The sequence below is a fragment of the Schistocerca serialis genome, chromosome 9 (genome assembly GCF_023864345.2).
Source record: "Schistocerca serialis cubense isolate TAMUIC-IGC-003099 chromosome 9, iqSchSeri2.2, whole genome shotgun sequence".
Classification (NCBI taxonomy): domain Eukaryota; kingdom Metazoa; phylum Arthropoda; class Insecta; order Orthoptera; family Acrididae; genus Schistocerca; species Schistocerca serialis.
The window spans coordinates 434,906,736-434,927,009 of NC_064646.1; the positions used below are offsets into that span (position 1 = coordinate 434,906,736).

General features: G+C 45.8%; 1 protein-coding gene across 1 annotated transcript in view; it reads left to right on the forward strand.

The window, feature by feature from the left end:
* The window catches only part of LOC126419266 (uncharacterized), a 161,789-nt gene that overhangs the window by 101,778 nt on the left and 39,737 nt on the right, over window positions 1–20,274 (forward strand). The gene's annotated exons all lie outside the window — the stretch shown is intronic.

Genomic DNA, 20,274 nt, shown 5'->3' on the forward strand with positions numbered 1-20,274 from the left:
CAGACAGGCCAACTTCCATTTCCTTCGTACTTACAGCATTTGAAGGACATAGCTTTTGAAGGTCAATGCAATGGGGTAGGGGAAGCACGAAGACAAGCATTAGAATTTCTTGCCGTGTGCGGGCGGCCATTATCTTGCTGAAATGTAAGCCGAAGATGGCTTGCAATGAAGGGCAATAAAACAGCGCATAGAATATCGTCGACGTACCACTGTGCTGCAACAGTACCGTGGATGACAATCAAAAGTATCCTGCTGCGAAAGAATTTGCACCCTAGTGTGGCGGACGACAGTCAAGTTGATATCCCACCGCCGTCCTGGGCATCTCCAGACACGTCTTCAGCCTGACATCTCATTGACCTGAGTAGAATTGTCTACAGTGATGAGGCCGCTTCTAATAGATGGAAATGCCTCAGAGAGCGGGGAATACCAGCCTGGCTGCCACCCACCATGCGGTAAGATATCCCACAGGAGGACATCCAGCAAGTCTGTCAATCGATGCCAAACTGAATAACTGCTTGCATAAAGGCCAGAGGTGGACTAACGCGTTATTGACTTCTTCAGTTTGTGAAGATCTTCCTTTTGACTAAATCATCCATCTTTTTGTAAAATTGTTAGCATTTGTTTGTTTGTTTGCACACGTAGATCACAGCTACAGATTTCCGTCCCCTTAGGCTAATTCCATCGAGGTGTGTCGGTTTTGTTTTAGAGGGTCCAAGAGCCTCTGGTAGCTGAATGAACAAATCACTTAAATTATCAACACAAATGTGACATTTTCACTTATTTCTAATGCACATAAATTTTTATGTTAAGGCTGATCAATTAAGGATGAAGTAACATTGTACTGTCCCAGGCAGTAATCCGCCCGGCGGATTAGTGTCGAGGTCCGGTGTGCCGGCCAGTCTGTGGATGGTTTTTAAGGCGGTTTTCCATCTGCCTCGGCGAATGCGGTCTGGTTCCTCTTATTCCGCCTCAGTTACGCTATGTCGCCGATTGCTGCGCAAACAGTTCTCCACGCATGCGTACAACTGCGGGCTACGGCGGGGACGAAGCCTCTCCGTCGTTTCTAGTTCCCCAGTTCCATGCAATACAATATAATACAACATAGTACTGAGAAAGTGCTCTACAAGAAAATGTCATCAATTTACGTCCTTTAATATTCGATATAACGTTTACGGCATGGTATCACATATGTCGGGAAACATCTGAGGATTAGATAGATTACCTAAGAAGCAGTAAGAGAATTAGTAAGAGAATTCATACATACGTATTATCAGTTAACATTTTAGTTGGTAAATTTTTGTTTCATTTCCCCCGTTTTGTTTTCAGATTTCCAGGTCTGTTCTACAAGTATTTTTTCATTTCAGATTTTGTCTTCTGATGGCTAAATTAAATATTCAAAATGCCTACCGTTAGTTCCAACACACGCTTGTAAACGCCACACCTTGGATTGTCGCTCCAATATTCCAGGTTTCTGCTCGACTCTTCTTTAACTCGCTGGCGAAGAATACCAACATAGGTCTCGAATAAGCTATGTCCTTTAAATGTACCCAAGAATAAAAATGATAGGTGCTGAGATCAAGAGATCGGGCAAGCCAAGATATTTCCGCCTCACAACCTGTCAAATTATTTGCGAAACGCTGATTTAAAATTGTTCTTGCTTGCAGAGCAAAATGAGGTCATACTCCTGAAGCCACAAGGCCTGTCTCGCCAGTCGACCCGATGGATCCTTCAGGCTAGTCTACCAGCGTAGAGAATGGTGGCGCCGTCAATGGTGAATGGTTTGCCAAATAAAAACGGCGGGAACTTGCTGACGGCCCAAACAACTGCAGAGCACTGTTCCTCGACTATCGAGAACTTGGAGAAGACTACAGAAACATAAGCTATCACATTTCCAGAAGTTTACAAAAATTTGCTCAAGAACTACATCGATTCCTTAGCCTCTAGCGTCTGTGTGAAGTTCTGCCTTGACCTTCTCGTCATACAATGCTAGAACTGGAAACGATATTAGCGCCTCGTTTCTTGCACCTAGTTCTACAAAAACTTGGTGCATCCGTGCAAGAGTTCTTGCAAGGGACATGCCTTGGTACAGAATCCCTTTATGAATCGTCCTTAGTACAGCATATTTCGAGAAAACTTCTCACATCATGAATGTGCCAAGGAGTCGAAAAATCTGCGACGCACATACTTTCACTGCACCGCGAAGAACTGCATCGCCATTCGATAGATGCCTCAAGATTTTTATTTCTTGGGTGACCATTTTTTCGGTTTCGAGCAGAGACCTGATGTCTGAACACAGTTGAGCATGTTCGTCAGTCTGCTTTGATCTTCAAACGTCTTCGAGAAAACGGCAATCTCATCCATATAGTACAGAAACATCGACCATTTAAGGTGTCGAAGAGGGTTGCCCATGATACGTACAAAGTTGGATGGAGCGTTACACAATACAAACGGCATAACTTTAAATTTATAAGAGGCCGGTACTACCTGCACCACAGCTCGTGACATATCATGTGTTTCTTCCTAAGAATTATCAGACGCGTTTCTGTGGTGTTTCTGTAGGTGTTCGCAATTTTGTTTTTGTAACGTGTGGATGGAGTCGACCCATACAAATACTGCTCATCACGTAGTTTTGACGACGCCCGGTCACAACGGAAAACCTCGGTTTGTTTCCCATTTTACAGAAAATTGTTTCGAAGCGGTATTTTACTAGTTCATTCGATAGAGCTGTCTCAAATTAGTCCGATACGATATCCGATTTAGCGAATTGTGTTGAAAAGGGACAATAAAACAAGAATAACCTCTAGAATGAAATTTTCACTCTACAGCGGAGTGTGCGCTGATATGAAACTTCCTGGCAGATTAAAACTGTGTGCCGGACCGAGACTCCAACTCGGGACCTTTGCCTTTCGCGGGCAAGTGCTCTACCGTTATGCCGTTATGCCGTTTGGACTGAGCACTTGCCCGCGAAAGGCAAAGGTCCCGAATTCGAGTCTCGGTCCGGCACACAGTTTTAATCTGCCAGGAAGTTTTAAGAATAACCTCGTCTCATATGCTGTTTTGCTACATGCAGTCTCCTGCCTTGCAGCTGCATTGCTCAGTCGTTGCTATACTGAGTGTCGGGTGAAATGTTAGCAGTATTTGTCTGGGCTGACTCCATCTGCAGATTGCAAAAAAGAAACTGCAAAACATCAGATTCACCTTCATGACTCTTAGGATATATATCTCCTAAAGCAGTACGATGCACTTACAAATAAAAAAAATCGCCGTTGATGCTTTGAAGATTTTGAGCTGTCGTGTCCTGACATAGGTGGGAGAGGGAGAAAAGGGGTTACTGGTCAGTCTGCGCTCCGGAGCGGTACAGAGCAGAAGGCAGAAGAACAATTCACACTGAAGACATTTGATTGTTTTCTTCTATCTGAGCCAACACTGGTACAGGCATTTACTAGAAATGCAGGTGGTGAGACTCGGTAGGGAACTCGTTGAGGTGACTCTTGGACAAACAGGATTTTGAAATAGTTGTTTATTCCAGACAGGGCTAACTAATACACTGGAGGCTAGTTCTAGGGTTAGAAAAATCATGAATAACACTGTTACAACAGAAGCCAGTGCAGAAGTTCCAGAAGTGGATGCTAACCACAGTAGCAAACACTAGCATCTTCTTAAGGCAACAACTTAGTTGCAATACAAAACATACTGAATGTGACACTGTTCACTGAGGTACTCCAAGTGAGAGAGCGGACTTACGCGGAGCTGGACCGAGGCTGGAGTCGACGGACGCGGATTCGGCGCCCAGATCGTCTGAGTGAGAACTCCGCCAAAATGCGGAATCTAGGGGTTTTAAAGAGTCGCGTGGGGGCACTGTTTTTCCCACTTAAAGCTACCCAGCCAATCCCGCAGGTCTCTTGCAGGCGCCTGCCAATCACGGTTTAGTTAGGTCCCCTCTATTGCTCCTAAGAGGGGATGTTAATGCAGTTGCACTAACTAAGTCCGAATTTGGTACCAACATTGTTCAGCTGAAAGCTTAACGTAACTGCTCTGCCAAACAAGGCTTGCAACATTATTTTTATACGTCATTTAGCCCCGCCCCTCGGGCTCCCCGGAGTAGGGAATGTTAGGTCAACAGTTTTTTTGGCGTGTTCGCTCTTTCTAACCTTTGTGAGCCTACTGACGTTGCTGTTCTCAGGGCTGGTATCAAGATGGCTTTATACACTAATACGTGCCTGTTGGTTACAAAGTTCTACGGTGGCAGCCTACCACAGCGTCTAGACGACATATGAAGTTACATGTTAATTCCTTGAAGAGTAACTAGCGCCCTGGGACCGCGTCTGGGGGCGTCTGCATTTTCACATTTACGATTTACTTCGTGTAACAATATCTCTCCTAGTTTCGTCTGCCCTCAGCGTCGTCTCTGCTTCCGCGCCTTGGAGCACCTGTCCTCCTTTCTCACTGCGTCAAGATAACACTACAGTAGCAAGGAATAATCAGTATATTACAGAGCGCTGTTGCGTAAAAGACATATCGAGCATTATAGCAGAGCAGTCGTTAGCTGAGTGCGCAGGGTATAAATTTGTAATCGCGACGTCGCTGGTTCGATTCTCGCCAGTAGTAACATTTCTTCACTTTCATTTAAGTTATACATAATCAAATGGAAACGCTAATTAACGAGTATTGCTCCATATATTTTTAGTAAAAATGTTTTTTGTAATGAGTAATTATGGCAATTTGCTTATGACCATTTGCTTTTTTATAATAAATATAAAAATCGAATAAAACAAAGTAAAAAATGAGTTGTTAACTAGCGAGAAGCCAATCAACGACATCGTGATTACAAATTTATGCCCTGCGCACTCAGTGAACGGCGGCTCTTCTAGAATGCTAGAATCGTCTTTTACTTAACAGCACTCGAAAATCTTCAAGTTATTAAAGGCGATTTTTTAATTTTTAAGTACATCGTACTGCTTTACAAGTATAGGATCCGAGACTGCCTCTCAAATGAGTATTCAGAGAATCAAAGAGGGCTAATACGTAAGGCCATTTTTGGTGCGCAAGACATCGCCAGGGCCTACAGAGATCTCCATGCTTTTAAAGACAACCGTAGGAAGAACAGCTAACAAAGTCTTTGAATTATTCTTGTGAATGTTTTCCATAGCAGAAGTGGAAGGGTTCAGACAGAAAATATGCATAATACAAAGTCCTACGACTCTAAAACCACATGCCATTAACAAATATCAACAGCTGTTCCTTTGGCTAAGCCTTAGTGGACGTGTTTTACCGTTGACATCCTTTGACCTTTCGTTGCAAGGCGTGGATTGTATAACGTAGATGGCCGACGAGTGCTGCGTTAATGTTGTCACAGCTGATTGCCGAAATACAAGGAACAGTAACGGTGAAATGCAGCACCAGTAGATACCACATCCTCTCGTAGGAGTATATTTGTTTGACCACCGTCTGTGATGCTGTGATGGGCTTATGCTTGCATACATGTAATTTTCAACGGTTTACTAGTGTGCAAGACGACCTGGTTAAAGGTCAGAGTACCTTCTCTCCAGAGAGCCTATTATGCGTCGAGACTCGAGAAACAGGTTCCAGGTCTGGGAGGCTTTATTTAAAGAGTTGAATGCGCACTGCAGTGCGGCCTGCTCCCTTATTTGTTGCAAACCCTGCAGGTTGCAAGATGTGTTTATTCTCAGACTATGGTTCTGACTTGTATCTTGTTCCCTATGCTCACACTGCAGTGCGAACCACAGCACAAATTTCAGTATAATGATGCACTTTCTTAATATTACTACATCATTATCCATTATCGCTCGTTACATCACTTTCTGTAAAATGCCCCCTCAGTTTTAATATTCGTTATGGGTACTGCGTGTAACCGAATCTCTGCTGGGGGGCCAGCTAATGGCGTGTGGCGGAGTATAGTTGTTCATGTACTAGTATCACTTCCACTTCCATTTCCTGTTCCAGTCGCGAATGGTGCATAGGAATATTTAGCAAGGTATATACCAAAGGAAGCAATATGTCGTTGGCGTCTTCCAGGAAAGGACCCTTTCGCAATTTTAACGGCGAACCACATCGTAATCCACAACGGCTCTTTTGTGCAGTCTGCCACTACTGGAGCTGGATGAATACCTCCGCGACGCATGAGCTTACTAAACGATCCCGTCACAAAACACGCTACTTTTCATCGGATGTTCTCTACTTCCGCTATCAGTTTTAGCTGAAGAGTTCCAGAGTGGGACAAATACGAGGTCTGTTCAAAACATTCCGGAACATTCATAATTTAGCGCCAATGGTGTGTTGGAACGAAATGCTGTTGGCATCCCTGCACACGCCTGTGTTTGAAATGCAACTGACCGAAGTTGCATTGTTGTCCGTCTGTTAGTTGTTCAGCGCTATATTGAGTAGAACGTTGTGTCGCACAGTTTGCGAGTTTTGAGATGACAGAGCTAGAAGAGCAACGCATTTACATTAAATTTTGTGTGAAACTCAATAAAACCTTCAGAGACACACACTAAACGATGCAGGAAGCCTACGGTGATGAGTGATTAAGCCGTAATCGGTGTTAAGAATGGTTCACACGGCTTAAAAACGACCGGGCGGAAGACACGTATGAGACTCGTTCAGGATGCCATTCGACGTCTGCCGGCGACGCTCATTCTGGAACGTCAACGAAATTGTGCATACCAATCGAAGACTGGCTATCAAAGAGATTGCAGAAGAATGTAACATTTCATTTGGCTCATGTCATCAAAGTCTGACACAACATCTTCAAATGCATCGTGTTGCCGCCAAGTTCGACCCCACGAGTCAAGACTAGAAAGACCTTCGCCGCGCAATTTGTGAAGAGCTTTTGGGCCGCACAAATGAGAACGAGATGTTCCTTAAGAGAATCATTACTGGTGATAAAACGTGGGTCTACGGTTACGATATTGAGACCCATCTTCACATGGATCGGGAAAGGGTCTCAAAGATTAAAAAAAGCTTGTGAGGTTAGTTCAAATGTCAAAGCCACGCTGACTTTTTTTGTGACTCTGAAGAGTTCATCATGAATTCGTGCCACAGGGTCAAACTGTTAATCGACAGTACTATCGGACGTGCTGCGATGCCTGGTAGCAAATGTGAGAAGGAAACGGCCTGAATTTCATGGCTCTTGCATCACTATAACCCACCCGCACATTCATCCGTGTTGGTGCGTGACTATTGCACAAGAAACGAAGTCACTGTACTGCCTCATCCTCCGTACTCTCCAGACCTTACACCTGTGACCTCTTTTTACTTCCAAATTTGAAAACCCCGTTCAAAGGACGAAGATTTGCAACCATAGACGAGATAAAAATAACCTGCAGATGGCGGTTCACGCAATTTTGAACTGGGAACGATGTCTAGAATCGTACCGTTTCCGTGTTACGCTGTTCGAAAACTTATTAGCTAGCTAGATGTGCAAATGGGTAGTCACGGTGGGGAGCAGTTACGTCAGATCGGCTCAAGTCATTTGACGTCTGTGGTACCTCTCTTACCTGGTTCGAACGTCATTCGCGCGTCTACGCTACTGGCCATTAAAATTGCTACACCACGAAGATGACGTACTACAGTTGCGAAATTTAACTGACAGGAAGAAGGTGCTGTGATATGCAAATGATTAGCTTTTCAGAGCATTCACACAAAGTTGGCGCCGGTGGCGACACCTATAACATGCTGACATGAGGAAAGTTTCCAACCGATTTCTCATACACAAACAGCAGTCGACCGGCGTTGCCTGGTGAAAAGTTGTTGTGATGCCTCGTGTAAAGAGCAGAAACGCGTACCATCACGTTTCCGACTTTGATAAAGGTCGGATTGTAGCCTGTCGCGATTGCGGTTTATCGCATCGCGGCGTTGCTGGTCGCGTTGGTCGAGATCCAATGACTGTTAGCAGAATATGGAATCGGTGGGTTAGGGAGGGTAATACGGAACGCCGTGCTGGATTCCAACGGCCTCGTATCACTAGCAGTCGAGATGACAGGCATCTTATCCAAATGGCTGTAACGGATCGTCCAGCCACGTCTCGATCTCTGAGTCAACAGATGGGGACGTTTGCAAGACAACAACCATCTGCACGAACTGTTCGACGACGTTTGCAGCAGCATGGACTATCAGCTCGGAGACCATGACTGCGGTTACCCTTGACGCTGCATCACAGACAGGAGCGCCTGCGATGGAGAACTCAACGACGAACCTGGGTGCACGAATAGCAAAACGTCATTTTTTCGGATGAATCCAGGTTTTGTTTACAGCATCATGATGGTATCATCCGTGTTTGGCGACATCGCGGTGAACGCACATTAGAAGCGTGTATTCATCATCGCCATACTGGCGTATCACCCGACGTGATGGTATGGGGTGCCATTGGTGACCGTCTCGGTCACCTCTTGTTCGCATTGACGGCACTTTGAACAGTGGACGTTACATTTCAGATGTGTTACGACCCGTGGCTCTACCCTTCATTCGATCCCTGCGAAACCCTACATTTCGGCAGGATAATGCACGACCGCATGTTGCAGGTCCTGTACGGGCCTTTCTGGATACAGAAAATGTTCGACTGCTGCCTGGCCAGCACATTCTCCAGATCTCTCACCAACTGAAAACGTCTGGTCAATGGTGGCCGAGCAACTGGCTCGTCACAATACGCCAGTCACTACTCTTGATGGACTGTGCTATCATGTTGCAGCTGCATGGGCAGCTGTACCTGTACACGCCATCCAAGCTCTGTTTGACTCAATGGCCAGGCGTATCAAGGCCGTTATTACGGCCAGAGGTGGTTGTTCTGGGTACTGATTTCTCATGATCTATGCTCCCAAATTGCGTGAAAATGTAATCAGTTTTCAGTTCTAGTATAATATACAGTGTGTGTCACCTAACGTTACCGCTGGATATATTTCGTAAACCACATCAAATACTGACGAACCGATTCCACAGACCGAACGTGAGGAGAGGGGCTAGTGTAATTGGTTAATACAAACCATAAAAAAATGCACGGAAGTATGTTTTTTAACACAAACCTACGTTTTTTTTAAAAGGCACCCCGTTAGTTTTGTTAGCACATCTGAACATATAAACAAATACGTAATAAGTGCCGTTTGTTGCATTGTAAAATGTTAATTACATCCGGAGATATTGTAGCCTAAAGTTGACGCTTGAGTACCACTCCTCCGCTGTTCGATCGTGTGTATCTGAGAGCACCGAATTACGTAGGGATCCAAAGGGAACGGTGATGGACCTTAGGTACAGGAGAGACTGGAACAGCACATTACGTCCACATACTAACACCTTTTTATTGGTCTTTTTCACTGACGCACATGTACATTACCATGAGGGGTGAGGTACACGTACACACGTGGTTTCCGTTTTCAATTACGGAATGGAATAGAGTGTGTCCCGACATGTCAGGCCATCATTTGCTGCACACAATTGCAATCTCTGGCGCAATGAATGTCGTACACGCCGCAGTACATCAGACTGATCCTGTCTGTGTCGAGGCCCATGGAAGACTGAATTCTTCTAATGGTGTTACTTACACTAGGCTGCTTGATAGTCTGACCTCTGATCAGGGTGTCACTGCAACCCATCGGGTGGTGAAAAAGGTAGCTGCATCCTTTGTGCCCACATGCGCACTTTTTCTCACATTCAAGGTCAAAGCAGGTTATGTAGTTATCACAGTCCGGCCATACATTCCGAACCCGATGTGCTGCTACCAGTGTCATCATTTCAACCACACTCGAATGTCCTGTTAACACCCAGCCAAATGTGTAAACTGTGGTACGGATGCTCATGACGGCGACTGTCTGCATCCTTCTCCCCGCTGTATCAACTGCAATGGGGATCATGCTGCTTCCTGTCGAGATTGTCCCGTTTATCTCGATGGGTGGGCTGTCCAGGGAGACCTGGGTAAAGGAAAAAGTGCCGTACCCAATTGACTTGAAATTTATTGGGTAGTCGCAAACCCTGTGTTCTACCATATGGCACTTAGAGTACTGTTTGTGCTACATCTCGCTCCATAGAGGATATGGCCATGCAGGCATACGACCTCAAATTCAGCACTGCAGTTGTGAAATCGCCCAGTTTCATGGTAACATCACCGTCTCCTCATCAAGCAATCAGCAACCAAACTTTCAGCTCATGGGGCAAAGTCACCTGTTGCACAACCGGCAGGGCAGAAGGGACAGAAGGGCTACTCTCGCCAAGACTTCCTATGTTCCTCCAACCATCCGACATCTGAGTCTTCCCCTGTCAGCCGGAAAGGCTCTAAGAAGTCAAACAAAGGCAAATGGTCTTCTCTTTCGCCAACTAGGAGATCCTCTCCAGTGATGTCGCCATGTGATACCTTCACCTTCCCCACCTCTGTGTCGCCTGTGCGCACCACCAACCGTTTTTCTGCCCTGGTCTCTGCAGACCGACAGAGGAAGAATACTGATGCCTCTTTAGATCTCGTGGAGCATGATCCTCCAGCTTCTGTGCCCTTTAGCAGTAGTCTTTGAAGGCTGGCACACAGCAGCCGCCAAGGTGACAATCCTTCATTTTCTCCTTCCTCCCCTTTCCTCGCTACGACTCTTCAGTGGAATGTATGTGGTCTTCACTCAAACAAAGAGGATTTATGGCTGCTTTTAGAATCGCAGTGTCTGGTTGTTCTCTGCCTCCAGGAAACAAAATTATGTCCTCAGGACCACTTTGAGCTCTCACATTTCTTCCCACTCCATTTTGACCTTCCCCAAGGATGGAATTCCATCTCTTGGGGAGTCATGCTGTTCATATGGTATGACGTTCATTGTCAACTCTTCTCTCTGACTACCCACCTTCAAGCTGTTGCAATTCACCTTTTCCTTCCTCACTTGACCTTTTCCCTTTGTACCATTTACCTATCTCTGGTGTCACAAGGGCAGACTTCCTCCAGCTTATTAGGCAGCCACCTCACCCCTTTTTGCTGCTTGGTGACTTTAATGGGGCTCGCCTGGGAACAGTCCAAGAGGTGACCTCTTAGTTGACCTTCTCCATCAACTTAACTTCTGCCTTAACTCAGAAGCACCCACGTTCCTCTCAGACTCCAAAGTACCTATTCTCATGTGGACCTATCCTTCTGCACTGCCCAGCTTGCCCATCGTCTTGAGTGATCCGTTCACTCTGACACATACTCGAGCGACCATTTCCCTGGTTCTATCCGTTTGCTGACACCTACTCCACCTACGTGCACGCCCAAATTGCAGCTTTCTAAGGCCGACTGGAGGCTTTACTCCTCCCTAGCGACGTTCGACGAACAAAAATTTCCCCAGTTATGATGACCAGGTAGAAATCTTACAAACGTTATCCTTAGCGCATCTGAACGTTCCATTCCTCGCACTTCATCTTTATCACACCGTGTCCTGGTCCTTTGGTGGACTGAGACGTGCTGCGACGCAATTCGCGCATGGAATCGTGCTCTGTGTTCTTAACCATAATCGTACGATGACAAACTGCGTTCATTATAAACAATTGCATGCACAGTGTCGTCGCATTCTTCAGGATAGCAAAAAAGCTAGCTGTATTTCATTCACTAGGTCTTTTAACAGTTCCACTCCCTCTTCCGTCGTGTGAACCAACCTCGACAACTCTTTGGGACCAAAATCCATTCCCCAATCTCCAGCCCGACTGTAGAAGACGATGTCATATTGGATCCTATTGCTATCTCAAACACCTGGGGCTCCCATTTGCGGAGATTTCGACCTCCTCCCACTATCACCCTGCCTTCCTCTCCACTAGGAACGAGGGGAGAAGGCCTGGGCGATACCCTTCTCTTCTCAGAATCGTGAGTGTTACAAGACCGCCTTTACTATGAGGAGCTAGATTATGTTCTCACTTCATCCTGATCCTCCACCCCAGGGCCAGACGATGTTTACATTCAGATGTTGCAGCACCTTCCTCTTGCAGGCAAGCACTTTCTGCTGCATACATACAACTACATCTGGACAGAGGGTACTTTTCCCTGACGCTGGCGTCCATGTCTAAGTCCAGTAAGAACAAACACCTACCTGCCTTCTAGCTACTGCCCCGTTTCTTTCACCAGCTGTGTTTGCAAGGTGATGGAATATATGATTCATGCCCGACTGGCATGGTGGCTCGAGTCTCGCAATTTACTAACCACTGTACAGTGTATATTTCGAGCGCGCCGTTCTGCAGTTGACGATCTCGTCACTTTGTCAATCCATGTCATGAATGGTTTTCTGTGGAAACCCCAGACTTCCGCCGTGTTTTCCGATTTGGAGAAAGCCTACGGCACCTGCTGGAGGACTGGTATTCTCTGTACTCTCTAGACATGGAACTTCATTGGCCGCATGCCCTGTTTCCTACAGGAATTTTTAAAAGACCGAGTTTTCAAGGTACATGTGGGATCTACCTTGTCAGATACATTTATCCAAGAAAACGGTGTGCCTCAGGGTTCCGTCCTGAGCGACGTCCTCTTCGCTATCACCATTAACCGTATAATGGCCTGTCTCCCGCCGGGCATCTCTGGCTTCCTTTTCGTTGACGATTTTGCCATCCTTTGCACTTCTCCAAAGACATGTCTCATTGAGTGGCGTCTTCAGCGATGTCTTGATCGTCTTTACTCGTGGAGCATCGACAATGGCTTTAGTTTCTCCCCTGAATTTCCGGCGGCACAATTGGTTTCTTCCACCGTCTTTACATCTTGGGCCTGTTGCTCTTCCGTTAGTTGAAACTACAAAATTCCTGCTCGATAGGAAACTCTTGGTCCTCCCACGTGTCTTTCTTGCCAACCTGCTGTATGCTGTCTCTCAATGTCCTACGTGTCCTCAGTGGTACTTCCTGGGAAGCAGATCGAACCACCCTCCTCTGTTTGTACTGGTTTCTTGTCCGTTCGAAGCTAGACTATGGGTGTTTCGTTTATGCATCTGCATGTCCGTCCCTGTTACCCCGTCTCAGTACTATCAGGTGATAGTCACTGGGCGCCAAGTCAGGACTATAGGCTAGGTTGGTGACTGTGTGCCACTGAAACTGTTGCAGGAGAGCAACGGTTTGCCGAGCGATGTGTGGGCTTGCGTTGTCATGGAGAATGTGTACGCCCTTGCTCAACATTCCTCTTCTCCGGTTCTGAATTGCCCGTTTCAGTTTTTTCAGAGTCTCACAGTACATGTCAGCGTTAATTGTGGTCCCAGCGATTCAGCTCCGACGATGAGGTGAAGGAGAGGTTCATAACTTTCTGAACAGCATGCGGCGAGCTGGTATGACATGGGCATACAAAAACTGCCACAGCGTCTACAAAAATGCATCGACAGAAATGGTGATTATGTCGAAAAATGGCTAAATGTTCAAGCTGAAAACTGACGTAAACCATTGTAGAAAGAAACAAGTCTATGTGCTAATAAAAAATAGTAGACCTTACTTTTGGGATTACCCTCGTATTAGGAAGGCAAATAGAATAGTTAATTCACAGAATAAAATTAAAAGCTTATGGTCAGTTGTGAAAGACGTGTCTGGTCAGCAGCATAAGGAAGATGATAAAAAGTCAGTTCGCATTAAAAATATTTCTGTTACTGATAAATCAGATATATGTTCAGTATTTAACAAACATTTTCTGAGCATCGTTGGTGGATTAAATAAGAATTTAACTTTTACAGGGAATCATAAAACAATAGGACAATGCCTTTCTGAGACTGATGTCTGAAATACTCCTCTGTGATAATGACAAGGGGAAGATTGAGTCTATAATTAAATCACTGAAGACTCGGATTCTCATGGATATGATGGCGCGCCTAGCAGAATATTAAACTACTGTGCTGCACTTGTTAGCTCTGTCTTAGCATATTTTTCCTTTAGGAATGGTCAATTTCCTGGACGATTGAAGTACTCAGTAGTAAAGTCGCTTTGTAAAAAGGGAGATAGGGATAATGTAGACAATTTTAGACCTATTTCTATGCTATCAGTGTTTGCTAAAGTTATTGAAAAGCCTGTGTATGTATGGAAAATTGATTATTTTATATCACATAATTTGCTATCAAATGTACAGTCTGGCTTTAGAAGTCGTTTAACAACTGAAAATGCTACATTCTCTTTTCACTGTGAGGCACTGGATGGATTAAACAAAAGGTTTTGAAGGCTAGGCATATTTTTTGATTTAACTAATGTGTTTGTTTGTGTTGCTCAGAAAAAAATATTGCTCCATAAGTTGGACCATTACAGAATACGGGGATTAGGTCACAGTTGGTTCACCCCTTAGGTTAACTACAGACAGCAAAAGGTCATTATTAAAGTGTTGAGAATGGCTATGATGTGGGGTCTGAGTGGGGTACAGTCAAATGGGGGGTGCCGTAGGGATCAGTGTTGGGGCCACTTACTGAATGCGTTGGCCACACAAACTGCAGTCGGTCTTTGGCCTCAACAATCAGCCTCCTCCAGCGTCCTCAGTCCATGTATTCTTCTTAAGACAGCCCCAGGGTACTCCTCTCTGACCTGATCAAACCATCGGAGTCATTGTCTTCCCCGTGGTCTTTCGCCTCTAATATCTTCCTCCACTACCTGCCTGATGATCAGGCCTTCTCGATGCATCACTGTCTATACCACTTCAGCCTTCTTTCTGTAATCACTGTCATGATGTCCATCGACTTATATAGCTCCTGCAATTCACAGTTCTTTCTTTTCCTCCGTTCATCTCAATCCTTCACTGGCCCAAAAATCTGTCTGAGGATGGCATTCTAAAATGTCAGGAGTTTTCTTTCCATCTTTTAGATGATGATTCAGGTCTTTGCTCCATATAAGACTACAGGTTGTATCACTGTCTTATAGATATTGGTCTTTGAGGATATCGATAGAAGCTGGGACTTTAATAGCTTTCCCAGAGCAAATCTTCACCTGTTTCCTGCTGGTAATCGTGCAGTGGTGTTGGGGCCACTACTGTTCGTTATTTACCCACGTGATATGCCCTCTAGCATTACAGGAAATTCTGAAATATTTGTTTGCTAATGACACTAGCTTGGTAGTAAAGGATGTTGTGTGCAACATTGGCTCAGTTTCAAATAGTGCAGTTCATGATGTAAGTTCATGGCTTGTAGAAAATAAACTAACGCTAAATCACAGTAAGACTCAGTTTTTATAGTTCCTGACACACAATTCAACAATACCCGACGTTTTAATTTCACAGAATTGGCATATGATTAGTGTCTTCACAGAATTGGCATATGATTAGTGGCACTGAACAGTTCAAATTTCTAGGTGTTCAGATAGATAATAAACTGTCGTGGAAAGCCCACATTCAGGATTTTATTCAAAGACTTAATGCTGCCATTTTCACTATTCGAATGGTATCTGAAGTTAGTGATAGTTGGACACGAAAATTAATCTACTTTGCTTATTTTCATTCGCTTCTGTCGTATGGTATTATATTTTGGGGTAACTCTTCTGATTCTAAAAGGATATTTTTGGCTCAGGAACAGTCAGTAAGTGGTGCAAGTTCGCGGACGTATTGTCGACCCCTGTTCACCAGTCTGTGTATTTTGACAGTGGCCTTTCTATGTGTATTCTTTACTGTCGTTTCTTGTTAACAATGTCAGCATATTCCCAAGAATTAGCAGCTTTCACTCAGTTAATACTCGGCAGATATCCAACCTGCATTTGGACAGCACATCCTTAACTCTTGTGCAGAAAGATGTGCAGTATACTGCTACATCCATTTTCAATAAGCTACCGCTAGAATTCAGAAATCTTAAGAGTAATCCACGCGCTCCGGAGGTGAAACGGAAGAGTTTCCTCATGTGTCACTCCTTCCATTCTGTCGAGAAGCTCCTTGAAAAATTAAACTGATTCTTATGCTGTATTGTTGATTGCGTTTACTTAAACTTACGGCGTGACTTTTTACGGATTCATAAACATTTTATTTTTGTATGTTATTACTTTTATGTTGTAATTTCATGTACTGACACGTTACATCACCTTGGAAATTTGCTCTTCAATTTGGTCTTACGTAACTAGACGTATAAATAAAATTAAATAAAAACAAAATAAAGTGATCCGTGATCACGTGGGTAGAAATGTCATAAAATCGATAAAATTACGAAAAATGATGGAAGATACGCCGAAATGCGGGGAAATTGAGGGAGTACTTGAATGTCTTCCGCTTGGTGCAGGAAGATTATTATGCATGGGGACGAGTATGCAACAGCAAGGGGAATACGAGAAAAAGTTGACATGGAAGCACGGAGAACCAGAGAAACAGCCATTTGTCGTCGACAGCGATAAGACAGTTGGAATATGGCTGACCACGAAATGTAGAGTAATAAATTTATATATGTCGTTTCACAAGCCCATGTGTGACCCTCAAAGTTATCGGCAACCGCCTTATAAATTTATATAAAATGTCCTTAGCTAAAGAGCATTGTATTACCAGCTGGAGTGACTGCAATGTACAGCTACAGAATGGATCGCGTATTTGACCCTGTGGCGATATCTTTTAGCGAAATTTCAGCGTCCCGCCTACATAGGGAGAGACAACCGTCATAATAAAATGAGACGTATTACCGAATTTGTAAAGTGACATGTAGTATAAACCTGATATTTAAAACTTCTTTGTGCTGTTCCTTAAGAGACTTCGTATGTGGCGAGGTATTTGGTTGCTTTAAGGGAGTTTGAAAGTGAGGAGGCGTCCTGTGACAGAAGTAGGTCTTTGCACTCCGTCATGAGCCAAAAATGAGTTTAATATTCTAGTCCTGTGATGCATGATGTAACAGATGATAAGCTGATTAGATCGGATTTTTTTCTACTTGATGAGAGAATACTTAGAGGAAATGTAGCCTATGCCATACTGTTACAGGATTTTCGTAAGAAGTAACGGTACTTAAGCGAAGCAAAAAAAAAAAAAAAGCGTGCGTCCCTCGATTTCTTCTGTCTTCGTGAATAACTTATATAAAAGGGAGAAATCTACATTTCAACTCGAGGTCTATGGTCAACAACATAGCTGTCCTGGATGGGGTAAAGTCTGTTTTTCTGTTTTTTAAGCCTGGAGGTCTATGTCGGGGTGGAATTGGTTAGAACTACTGTATACCTCCAAGCACTGTGGCTGGCGGCAGCGGTGGTCACAAGTAGTCGGCAGCTAGAAGTAACGGATTAGCTCAGCCTGTGATGGTGGGTGAGGTACAAAGAGTGCGCCGGTCTGTCAGATCGGTTAAGTGACCAGTGTGTTGAGTGAGCGGCGGTAGAAGCGGAAGTATGTGTCACATGGGAGAACGTTCAAAATGACGGGTGTCTGCACTGGACTTATTGATAACTTCCGAATTCCTACCACTCCAGTGCCCTGTGTGGCTGGGGTTTTGCACTTTGGCATACACACGTCGACAAGTGCGGTTGCGGCCGTGGCGGTAGATTTCATCGACCTCTAAGAGATGGTGTCGGTGGCATATGAGGAATAGCACGCTGCGTGTGGACCTCAGAACATGAGCGCACAGGATGAGCGAGTATTTCAGCGATATCCGACATCTAGCCATGACAGCTACTATTACGGATTGGATCACACTTTAAGTGTGTCGTGTTTAGTGCTTCTCAATACGTCACAAAAATGGCTCTGAGCACTATGGGACTTAACATCTGTGGTCATCAGTCCCCTAGAACTTAGAACTACTTAAACCTAACTAACCCCTAGGACATCACACACATCCATGCCCGAGGCAAGATTCGAACCTGCGACCGTAGCAGCCGCGCGGTTCCGGACTGCGCGCCTAGAACCGCTAGACCACCGCGGCCGGCAATACGTCACAGTGGACTCTTTCTTGCACAGGTATTTGTTGCTGTTTATGTTAATATCCCATCACATGGTAGACACTTTCTTCCCTCTCACTTCGTCCTGTTGTAGCAGAGAGAACCAATTTAGGAATTCTGTAGCACTTTAAAAAGAAAATACACTTAGCAGACCAGTAGCAGTCAAAATTCCACAACCGTGATTGTATAAATTCACGCCATAATTTGAAATTCCAACTGTCGTTTCACACATCACCGCCTCCAGTCGTGATGACACATAATTACAGGTTTGGATTATTTAATGAAATTTCTTGTCAAAAACATGACACTGTTGTTTATGTTTGAGTAGTTTTAAATAGTGTGCAGCAAATTGTTTGAAAGCCAATATTAACGATTTAATTAATATTTTCTGTGCCACATATTCTGAAGCAACATTTGTGACATCTTCAAGATGTGATATTCCACACCACATTTAATAACTCTGGAAACAGCGTTCTTTTTTTAAACTTTTGTGACATCGTCAGTGTGTGTGTGTGTGTGTGTGTGTGTGTGTGTGTGTGTGTGTGTGTATGTGTATGTAAAGTAGCTACTGCGTCCGCCTTATATTCCATACATCAGAATTATGTGACAACAAATTAACTTCAACAGCGTTTCAAGATCGATTCCCAGTCAGGTGTTTCCTTTCGAAGTGTGTCTGACACGCGCCGGTATACGTCAGGATGGTTCACGCATGGAGAAACAGGACATGACTACTTTGAGATGAAGGCCAACAACTGACAACGGCGAGCCCAGTGGTGCTTTCAAGTCTGTCCTGATAGTCCATACACTGCAATCGATTCCCCACCATCAGGTCGCTCTGCGGCCGAGTCTTTCAAAAGGAAAGGTACTGTTTCTAGTTCTGGTTCTCCTGCCCTTTCCCCCTTGGCCACTCCCTGGGAGGAGGGACAGGCCCGCCGGCTTGGGGCGAAGTACTTCCCCCGCTATTTGGTGTGTTCTCGAACCGATGGGGGGACGTTCGCCACCTCCAAGCCCATGTTCTTTGTTCAGCACATTGAGAGCATCTTCGGGGAAATTGAGGCTCTCCGTAAGATGCGTTCGGGGTCCGTTCTTATAAAGATCACCTCTGCCACACAGTCGGCGGCGCTCCAGGCGTGCGACCGCCTAGGGGACATCCCAGTGTCCCTTGTCCCGCATCTGGCACTAAATAGGACGCAGGTGGTTATTTTTCATCGTGACCTCCCTCTGCAATCTGATGAGGAGCTCAGGGCCAACCTGGAGCGCCGAGGCGTGCATTTCGTCCGGCGAGTCCAGCACGGCCCCAAAGACCGTCGCATCGACACCGGGGCCTTTATCCTCGCCTTCGAGGGGGACGTTCTCCCGGAGAAGGTAAAGGTGATGTGCTACCGGTGCGACGTGCGACCTTACGTCCCGCCTCCTATGTGCTGTTTACGGTGTTTGCGCTTTGGGCACATGTCATCACGGTGTGAGGCTGAGCCCCTTTGTGGCGATTGTGGACGTCCTCTTCGTGAGGAACATACATGCACTCCACCACCCCGGTGAGTTAATTGTCCTGGCATCCACTCGCCTAGATCCTCAGAATGCCCCGCATATCAGAAGGAGAAGAAGATACAAGAACTCAAAACTTTGGATCGGCTCTCTTATTCTGAGGCCAGGAAGAAGTATGACCACCTCCATCCCGTGCCGTTGACCACTTCATTTGCCTCAGTTGTGTCCACCCCTTCCGCGGTATCCTCACCCCTATCCTGTCCCCCCTCCGCCTCCTCCCCCCATCAGGGGTCTCTGCCTCAGCCTCCCAAATCCCTCCCTTCCAAATCCTCCTCCCCGTGGCCCCCGCCCCCTCTGCCCCAGGGGCCACCCTTCCTCCTCCTCTTCCCCCCCCCCCCCCCGCCGCCTGAGAAGCGATCCTCTTCTCAGGCGTCCATTGGGGAAACGTTCCGGACCCCAGCTTCCGAGGTCCGGCGTTCCAAAACGGACCCCGCACGTGAGGACCTTCTTCAGGTCCAGCCCACCATCCCTGTGCCTCCTCGGTCTTCCAAGAAGGCCTCCAAGAAGAAGTCTCTATCCCCCTCTCCACCCCGGCGCGTTTCATCTGACGCTCCATCTGTGAGTCGCTGCTCCCGGCCGTCCTCAGTTTCGCCGGGACGCTCTGCTGCCAGGTGCTCAGCTGGCCTCTTGTCGGCAAATGATGCTGCCCCTCCTACACAACCAGGGACAGCGGCCGCAGCTGGCGACGACTCGATGGAACAGGATCCGCCTCCCGCCGGTTGTAGCGTTGTTCCCTCGAAACCTGCCCCTCCGCGGCCGTCGAGGTGACCAGCTCTTCCCCCGTCTCGTTCCCCCTCTTTTTTGACTAACGATGGCCTTGTTGCATTGGAACATAAGAGGTATTCGATCTAATCGGGAGGAATTACAACTGCTCCTCCGCCTGCACTGTCCGCTCGTCCCTGGTCTCCAGGAAACCAAGTTGCACCCGACTGACTGTATTGCCTTTACCCACTATACTTC